Source organism: Humulus lupulus, chromosome 1 (genome assembly GCF_963169125.1).
Source record: "Humulus lupulus chromosome 1, drHumLupu1.1, whole genome shotgun sequence".
NCBI lineage: Eukaryota > Viridiplantae > Streptophyta > Magnoliopsida > Rosales > Cannabaceae > Humulus > Humulus lupulus.
This window is the reverse complement of record NC_084793.1, coordinates 297,661,035-297,671,346: the sequence shown is the minus strand read 5'-3', so window position 1 is coordinate 297,671,346 and position 10,312 is coordinate 297,661,035.

Sequence of the window (10,312 nt, the reverse complement as noted above, 5' to 3'; positions counted from 1 at the left end):
GGTGAAGCAATGGTGGCTGCTGTGGGCTGGATTTCATAAATGCCACATTCCCTTGCTTTCCTCTCAAAATTATCACTTTCCTTTACTTTACTTTTCTTTTCTTTATTTTTATTTTTCAAAGCCCCAAAAAATACAACATATTCCTTACAAAATAAACATAAATTAAATCACAATAAAATATTTTCAACTATAAAATAAATCAATTTAATTCTTTGAAAATATTAATTATAACTTAATTTATATTTAATATTTAAGTTCAATAATACAACATTTTTTGACCTCAAACTAAACAACAATAATAATTCAACTAATTAACTACAACTTTTTACAACAAAATAATTATAAAAACACACAAAGATATAAAAAATCAAAATAAACCCAATAAATTCAAAATTACTTAAAAACTTAATAAATCAATTAAAAACTCAAGAACTGAGCAACAATTAGCATATAATTTATGGTAAAATAACTCTATTTTGTAGAGTTATCAGCGACCTGGGAACTGGAATGAGTTGTGCGGAATTTATATTCCTGGCGGTTTAGATAAATTTCAAGGACGAAATTTCTGTAAGGAGCGGATAGTTGTAATGACCCAAATTTCTTCATAAGGTTTAGGACTTTGATTAGGAGGTCGAGAGGGCTATAATTGATTTATTATGTTATTAAATGATTATATGCATGATTATGTGAATTATATTATAATATGATGATGAATGCATGCATGGGGGTCCACTTTTTGCTATAAGGGTATTTTGGTAATTTGGCCCGTTGAGGGCATATTTGTATATTTTCATACATGTTGGTGAATTATGAAAGAGGCCACATTACAATGTGGATTTGTTCGAGCCATTCGGCATGAGACGATCTTTGAATGCAAGATAACGATTTGGTCATAACGGGGTCAATTTCGGGGCTCGGGGTGAGTCTCGGGGTAATTTGAGGATTAGTACATTACCGGGAATTAAAGGGTAATGGGATATGATTTATTAGCATTTGAGAATATTGCGAATAAAGAGAATTGGAGGGTGTTAATTATAATTAACGAGATAGGCAGGAAATGACGACTTTGCCCTTGGTGGCTGTTTAGGGTTTTATTTAAGCTTGGGGGCATTTTGGTCTTTTGACCTTAAGGATTATATCAACCTTTAGAAACTGTAGAAGGCTGTAGAAAACAAAACATCATCTTCTTCTCCACTCGTTCATCTTTTTCTCTCCTTCTTTCTTTGAATTTTGAAGCTCCATTTGAGGAACCAAGCTAGGGAGTTGAGCCTTGATGGTCTAGGGTTATGTTCTACCATTGAAGAAGGTGTGATACTGAGCTTGAGGTAAGTTTCTAGCCATTAGAACTCTAGTTTTGCTCTTTTTTCCTTTGGTTTTCAGCTTGGATTAATGATTTGGATAGTGAGAATTGATGGGAGTTTTTGGCTATGATTGATTGGGTTATGATGCCTAGGTCTTGTATATATGGTATTTGGGTTTATTTGGGAGTTTGAATGAGGTTTGGTAGCATGTTTTGAAGGTTGGAAATGGAAAACTTGAAGGAGGAAGAACCAGGGTTGTTTCAGCCTGGTCCTAGCGCTATAGCACCCAAGGGAGGGCACTACAGCGCTGTCCAAGGCCAGACAACTCTGGTTGTAGTGCTGGGGCGCTAGGGGGGCAGCGCTGTAGCACTACCCTGCTTTTCTTGATTCATATTTTGGGTACTTTTGAGGGTTTTTGGCTCGGGGTTTCAATTCCTAAGGCTTGAGATCGAATATACTCATTGTTTGGGTACGATTCGAGGTTCCGAGAGCGAGGTTTAGGTCAAGAACCTTTTTATTGTTGATTTTCATTGATGGGAGTTAGATTTGGTTATGACTAGGTGACCACTAAGGGATCAAATGATTGATCGTTCTCAAGGGTCGTTCATTTGTTATTTCTCGCTCAAACCAAAGGTAAGAAAACTACACCTAGTATGTGATGCATGAGAAACATGTGATTAGGGCATGACATGAATATTGAATATGAGATTGATCAGAGCTTGAGTCTCTGTAAATGTGCATGATTGTAATTATGTTAGTGATTGTTAAGTAATCATGCTGAATGTCCTACATTTGGATATTTGACATATGATATATGTCTGGTTACATTGCTTACTTGTGAATTGAACTGACCTATGAGTCAGGAATCGACAATGGTATCAGTATTGATTGTGAAGTACTGAGCATTGGTCGTATAGAATTGACGTATGAGTCAAGAACGGTATTAGCGTGTTTAACGCAAGCCTAAAAGATTAGATCTAATCAACATAACCATTGAATGAATCATCATGAGTATTAATGCTTGACCAACCTCAAGTTCGATGAAAATTCAAAACGCTTGTCTAGTCTAAAGGCTAGTCAATTAGAGCCAGAGTCAAAAGGTTCAGGTGACTGCATCGTCACATGGCTATGGGTGCTGAGCCAAAGTTAGTGACTTACTCATTAGTCACCCATCTGATTAGGGCTACAAGCCCCAGAATGGTTATCAAAAACTCAAAGTGTTAATCACTCATCTGATTAGGGTTACAAAGCCCAGCATGGTTATCAGAACCTCAAAGTGTAAATCACTCATCTGATTAGGGCTACAAGCCCCAGTATGGTTATCAGAACCTCAAAGTGTTAATCACTCATTTGAATCGAATTGACCTGATAGTCATCTAAACAGGAAGGCAGGATCCACAATCATTATTTGGAATTATTTGCATGCATGAATAGGGCTATTATTGCTAGGCATGTCTATTATGATTTAGTAACATGTTATTATTGTTCATGAGCATATTGGGTTTTCTTGCTGAGCTTCGGCTCACAGGTACTATGTGGTACAGGCAAAGGTAAAAGAAAGCTAGAGCATCCTTGAGTTGAAGAGCTAAGGTGACGATGTGTACATATGCGGCTGCTCAACCGCTACGGCCGAGGGTTGAAAGAGAAACTAGGGTTAAACCCAATTTTGCCGCTTAGGTCGGCTGGTTGTAAATATTTTCTTGTAATTAACCTTTAAATTATATTTTTTGGATCCCAATGTATAAAGTAAATATTTTAGTGAAACGTTGTATCTTAACCAAAATTTTTAACCCTAAACTATTAATCATACTTAGTTACACGATTATTGCCAAATGACTCGATTAACGAGTTTAGCACTGTTTAAAATGCACACTGTAACGGTCCATAGGTAGTAGGGCGTTACAATTAGCAAGGCATTTGTCTTAGTGATTAAGTAGGTGTAGTTTAACATTTCATGTTAGTTTCTTTAAAGTTCCGTAAGATATATTTTTATTATTATTATTTATAGCTTCAAATGTATTGTATAAATATTTACTCTAGAAAAAGTTTATTGAGTAATGATATCCAAATTCATTCATTCATTCATTATCTTTCATTTACAATTTCAGTTGGAGACTTTGGACATTCTGATTGCATTTCAAACTTACTATAATATCTATTATCCACTGTCTAGATATAATTTATTGTGTCTTAATTAGCCTATACCATTATGTCTTAATTAACTTATCATGAACTCCATTTGTATTAACTATTATTACACTTATGTGTTGCATTTCCATTGAATTCGTTTAAATATCCTATATATAAAAAAATTCACTAATGATCAATTTAAAACAATATTTACGAAACAGAAAAAGCTTACAATACCTCAAAACCAAAGGGAAAAAAACAGAAATAGTGTTCATAAATATTTAAAAAATAGATATAACTAATAAAAATATATAAAACTTGTTAAAGTAATAGTTTTTTTCTAAAATATTATGAAAATAAGATTAAATAAAATTATTGAAATTAACAAAAAAAAAACAAGTTAAAATAAAATTGTTGAAATTAACAAAAAAAATTAAAAAATATCAAAAAGAAATATTCACTACTACAAAAAAGGACAATTGTGTCAGTCAAACGCGTCAGTCAACGCAGTTAACCAAAAATTAGCATTTGTGACAGTTGGGCACTGCCACAAATGAGGGGCAATTGCGTCATTATGTACACTGACGCTGTTTAATGGGGTCGTTTGCGTCAGTGACCCACTAACGCAAACGGGCCGTTAACGACGTCAGTGGCCCACTGACGGTAAGGGGACGTTTGCATCAATGAGCCGTTAACGGCGTCAGTGGCCCACTGACGGTAAGGGGACGTTTGCGTCAGTGCCCCACTGATGCAAACACCCATTACCGTCAGTGGGCCACTGACGCAACTGGCCCACTGTTTCACAAAAACCCTCCATCGTCCCAAAAAGAGACCCATTTCCCCTAAAATTTCATAAAAACACTCCTTCAAAAACCAGCTGCGCCCCAACTGACTATTACCCATTTAGGTACGTTTTTATCCATTTTTTTTTCCAATTTTAATGTAAAAATAATGATTTATATTTGTTTATGAAACTTATATATAGTTTTTTTTTTTGTATAGATTTTGTATTTTTGAAGATTATTGCTTGAAAACTCATAAACTTTCTTGGTTTTTTTTTTGTTTTCTACTTCAAGAACCCGCATTGCTCAATTACCACAAGTAAGTGTAATTTTATTAATTTTTGTGATTTAAATTTAATTTTTGTAATTTTTTTTATAAATTGACATAATTTCGGATTTTTTAATTTTTGGATGGTTTATATTAATGATTATGTAATTGTTTTAGGTTTAAACTTTGTATTTTAATACTTGATTTTTTTAGAATTTTTTTATTATAATTTATTTATTTTTTTATTAACTTTTTTTAATTTAATTTAATTTCGAATTTACTTATATAAATGAGTATATATATATATTAACGGATATATTTTGTATAACTTTCATTTTATTAATTGTTTAGTTTGATTATTATTAGTAAATTTTTGTTTATATTTTGTTAAATTTTTAAATTTATTTTTAAATTTTGGGTTTAATTGGTTAAATATGTATATATTAAAATTGTTTATTTTTTAAGTTATATTTTATTATTGATTTAGTTAGGATATTTATAGTCGATTTTTCTTTATGTGATTTGTTAACTTTAAAAAAAAAAATTATTTCGGGTATAAGTATATAAATGAGTACATATAACAAATTATTTGTTTTCTTTAAGCACTTTATTGTTTATTTAGTTACAATATAGCTTTAATATATTTTTCTTTATATTTTGTTAACTTTTTTATTATTTTTTTGTTTATTGTTATATTTGAGTAGGTATTTTGTTGACAACTTTGTTGGTGAGATCAAGCTTTGGAGGATTTTATATTAGATGTAATATTTTAAACCTTAATGTATAATTAATATATTGAACTTAGTAGAATGTACGAATTATAAAATAGTGAAGATAGGATTTGTGACTGTGTGCTGTGGTGATATAAGACTGTAATTATGCATGTTTGATTGATTAATTGATTTGTTGTATTTATGTGATGAATATATGTTTATTTAAATTTTGGGAAATATGATTGAAATATGGGAAATGCTGCCCAATTTTTTGTAAGATTTAGTAATTTGATAATTATGCATGTTTGATTGATTAATTGGTTTGTTGTATTTATGTGATGAATATAGGTTTATTTAAATTTTGGGAAATATGATAGAAATAGGGGAAATGCTGTCCAATTTTTTTTAAGATTTAGTAATTTAGGAATTATGCATGTTTGATTGATTAATTGGTTTGTTGTATTTATGTGATGAATATATGAGGTACAATGATGTTTATAATCTTTTAGTTTACTTAGTTTAACTTGAAATTTAATAGTTTATTAACTTTTTTAATTATATGTAGCTTCCTTGATGATTTGGTGCAAACGAATGGATTGAACCACATGTACACTTTCATGCATCCCGCTTTAGTGTCCACTAATGCAGGAACCAATGAAATACGTGCTAAAAATCTCTTTGATCGATTTCTACAAATGGAGCTAGAGACACAGTTTCTAATTTGTCTTTGGAATAACAAGTAAGTCAACTTAATTTGATATTCATATATTTTTTTTATTGATAAATATCTTACACAAGTTTTTTTATTGTAGCTTTCATTGGATGTTAGTATTAATTCAGCCACACAGTCATTCAGTGGCTTTTTTGGATCCTGTAAACTCACATTTCCATCCTGAAATCAATGAGATAATTGTCATGTAAGTTTTTCATATTACTTAATTACTTTATGATTTTATTTCAAACTCATATATGGGTAAATATTAATATTGTGTGCAGGGCGTTGGATCAATATGATACACACCGAAGACTAAAAGAGTCAATCAATCTAAAAGTTTGTATTCCTAAGCTAAGTAAATTATATTACTTATCGTATTCAACTTTTTGACATATTTCTATTATAATAACTTACTAAATATAATACTTAACTTTGGATAAGTATGTTGTAATAGTGTCGAAACCAGACTGGGTCAACCGAGTGTGGCTTTTACATTATGAAATTTGCTAGAGACTTGATTTCACAGCCTAGACCGAAGGCCTACTTGAAAAATGAGGTATTGTTTTACTTTTTAATTTTCATTTAAACTATCGTTCATGATTTTATTTAGATGATTTCTAACTTATTATTTTAAATATTTTCTAATTAGTTTACGAATACGAGTCCATATTCGGCTGACGAAATCAACGAGATACGAGATGAGTGGACTGAATCAATTATGGCGTATCTCAATTAGCAAATGAGCAAGTTGGTGAGGAAATTTTAGTTTAAGTAGGTTTAATACTTAGAAATTTAGAACACACAAGAGTACATATATTAACTTTGATATCCGAATTACTTTTTATAGTTTTGATCACAAATGTTAACTCTAGATGAATGTTTAAAAAAATTTATACTGTTGTTTTTCTGTTCATACTGCTATTTTTTAGTTCATATTGCTGTTTTTCAGTTTCTGGTGTTGATTTTTTTTTTATCAAAATAGGCCAGGGAAATTGGCATAAACATTTGCAATTTCTCTGGTTAATACTTTATGTGACAGTGTCCAACTGACGCAAAAAATACTCATTTTTAACATTTGTAGCAGTGCCCCACTGACGCAAACCAGAGTGTCATTTGCGTCATGGGCAATTGTGTCACATATCAAACTGACGCAAAAAATCAATTATAGCAGTTATAAACTGACGCAAATAGCTTTTTTTGCTGTAGTGATTGAGGAAAAGTGTTAAAAGTAATTTTAAAAATTAATTTTTTTAAATTAACAAAGTGCCTATATATATTCTTGAGGTGCAAATATAATACTACTAAAATAAATGGCGATTATATTTGCACCCCAATATTTAATTAAAACACCCTATTTTTATCAATTTATGCTCATATTTATCTATTTTTTTATTTTTCATATTCTGAAAAATACAAATAAATAATATACATTTTAAATATTTAAATAAATTAATATTTTAAACAAACAAATATATAAAAACTTTGATCAAAGTAAGAGCTTTTTTCTAAAAGTTTATGAAAACTAGATAAAATAAAATTATTGAAATTAACATAACAAGAATAAAAAGAATGTCAAAAAAAATTTATTAAGAGAAAGTGTTAAAATTAAAAAAAAAAAATTAGTGAAGTGATTATATATATTTTTGGAAGTGCATGCCCAAATATTAATTAAGATCCCAACGACCATCAAATATTTTAAGTCAACAAAAACAGCTAACATAAGAATTAATCATTTATTTTAGGGTAGGTAACCATTTGGTACCTTGTGTTTTTGCAAATTATTATTTTGATACATTCTCTTTTCAATAATGTTCATATGATACCCTGTATTTTAAAATCGTACATATTTGGTACCCTAAACTCAAATTTAATTAATAAAATTTTACCAATTTAATCAAACTGTTGTCAATTATGTAAGTTCCAAATTTAAATTTAATTACTTAATTACATATAACTGATGACAGTTTGATCATATTAACAAAATTTTATTTATCAAATCTGAGTCTAGGGTATCAAATATGTATAATTTTAAAATACATGGTACCATATGAGCATTATTGAAAATAGATGGTACCAAAATGATACTTTGCAAAAACATAGGGTACCAAATAAGTAAATTCCATTTATTTTAACATATATATATATATATATGGGAATTCTCTTGAGCCCTACCGGTAGGGATCTCAGTGTTTACAACCCGTGAACAGTTTTTGGTGCGATTTTTTTTTTTTTATGATCGTGTATATTGTGGCTATTTAGAGCATTCTGCAAATTTTCAGAAAATTCTGAATAGTTTACAGTACCGAAAACTAGGTTCAAACATGTTGTTACACGCATGATTAATTTTTTTTATGCGCATGGAAAACAATATGTTTGAACCTAGTTTCGGTACTGTAAACTATTCGGAATTTTCTGAAAATTTGCAGATGCTCTAAATAGCTACAATATACCCGATCATAAAAAAAAAAGTCGCGCCGAAAACTATTCACGAGTTGAGAAACACTAAAAGCCCTATCGATAGGGCTTAAAGTGAAGCCCCTATAAAAGAATTTCATATATATATATATATGATAATTCTATGGTAGGGACTTCAAAAAGAGCCCTACTAGTAAGACTATTTTGTGTTATCAACCTGTGAACAGGTTTTAGTGCGATTTTTTTATAACCGTATATATTGTAGTTATTTAGAGTATCCTGCAAATTTTCAGAAAATTCCGAATAATTTACAGTGCCGAAAACTAGTATAAAAACAGGTTGTTACACATGCGACTACTTTTTTTATGCTCGTAGAAAATAGCATGTTTGAACTTAGTTTTCGGCACTTTAAATTATTCAGAATTTTTCTGAAAATTTGCATAATACTTTAAATAACTACAATATACGCGTGTAACAACATGTTTGAACTAATTATGTACGATTTCAAAATACAGTATACCAAATTAGCATTATTATAAACACGGATACTAAAACGATACTTTAGAAAAACAAAAGGTATCAAATTGCCCTTAAAACTAATATTAAACTATATAAACCTCCTTAAAATCACTATAGAACAATATTATAAATAATGAAAATACAATATATATACACAAACCATAATTACGTCTTCAGAAACTGATTTATATGCATTACTATATTTTATGATTACAAAAAAAATTTATAAATCAACAAAATTTGTATCAATTGGTTCATAAATTATTTTACACGAAAAATTTAAATCCTTTGTTGATTTTCAGGCGCATAAAAAAAATTAGTTACGAGTGCAACAATATGTTTGAACTAGTTTTTGGTACTGTAAACTATTCATAATTTTTTGAAAATTTGGAAGATGCTCTAAATAGCTACAATATACACAGTCATAAAAAAAAATCGTGCCGAAAACTGTTCATGGGTTGTAAACACTGAAAGCTCTACCGCTAAAGCTTAAAGTAAAACCCTATAAAAAAATTCTCAAATATATATATATATAAATAAATAAAGATACCCCATTTAATGTTGCACGTGGGCTATTAGAATCAAATGCTTAAAAGCAAAAAATCAGATGCAAACAGTTCCATCATAACAAAACAATACTCAATTGACTCAACCAATCAACCTACACAAAAAATGCCCAAGTGAGCAAAATCTATGCCCTCGCATAAGAAATATGCTCTATCTCTATATATAAAAAGTGCGTAGATAAGAGAAATTTTTGGTTTTAACATTTTATTTTGTTAATTTTAAGAGAATATACTTTTTTTAAAAATTAAAAATATATATTTATTAATTATATTTATATAAATTCAAATATTATAAAAAAGATCATTATTATAATAATATTAATACTAGACTAGATATTTAGAAAATATATTAATATAAATTCAAATACTATAAATGTAACTAAATAAGAAATTAGAATAATATTTTTTTTTAATAACAAACATGTTTATTTTCCAATAAAAGTGTGATTTGAATATTATTATGAATGTTTTGTACCTTAAATATAGTAATTGTGATATAAATGTCATAGTATTAATTTTTTTTAAAAAGCTTATAGACAATATTTTAGTTTAATTTTTCTCTTAATATTTTTATGTCCTTCTTTAATATATAATATTATTTATTTATTTAAATTTTATGTAAAAATCATAAAATTTCAATAAAAGTAATTAGCAAATTTTTTAAATAAAATTAATGCAGCACGCACTGATGAATATATATAAATACGAGATACCACCGACTTCGATGGGCCGCATTCAAATTTGCATTAATATAAAACGTGCGTGGCGCCAATTTTGGAAGTAACTAACGACTCCTTTAGCGAGACAAAGTAACGCCAGCCGTGTCGGTTTGTACAGTGCATGGACTGTACTGTACTTTTTATATTTAAATCAACGTCAGCCGTGGCCGTTTGTACGTGGGAC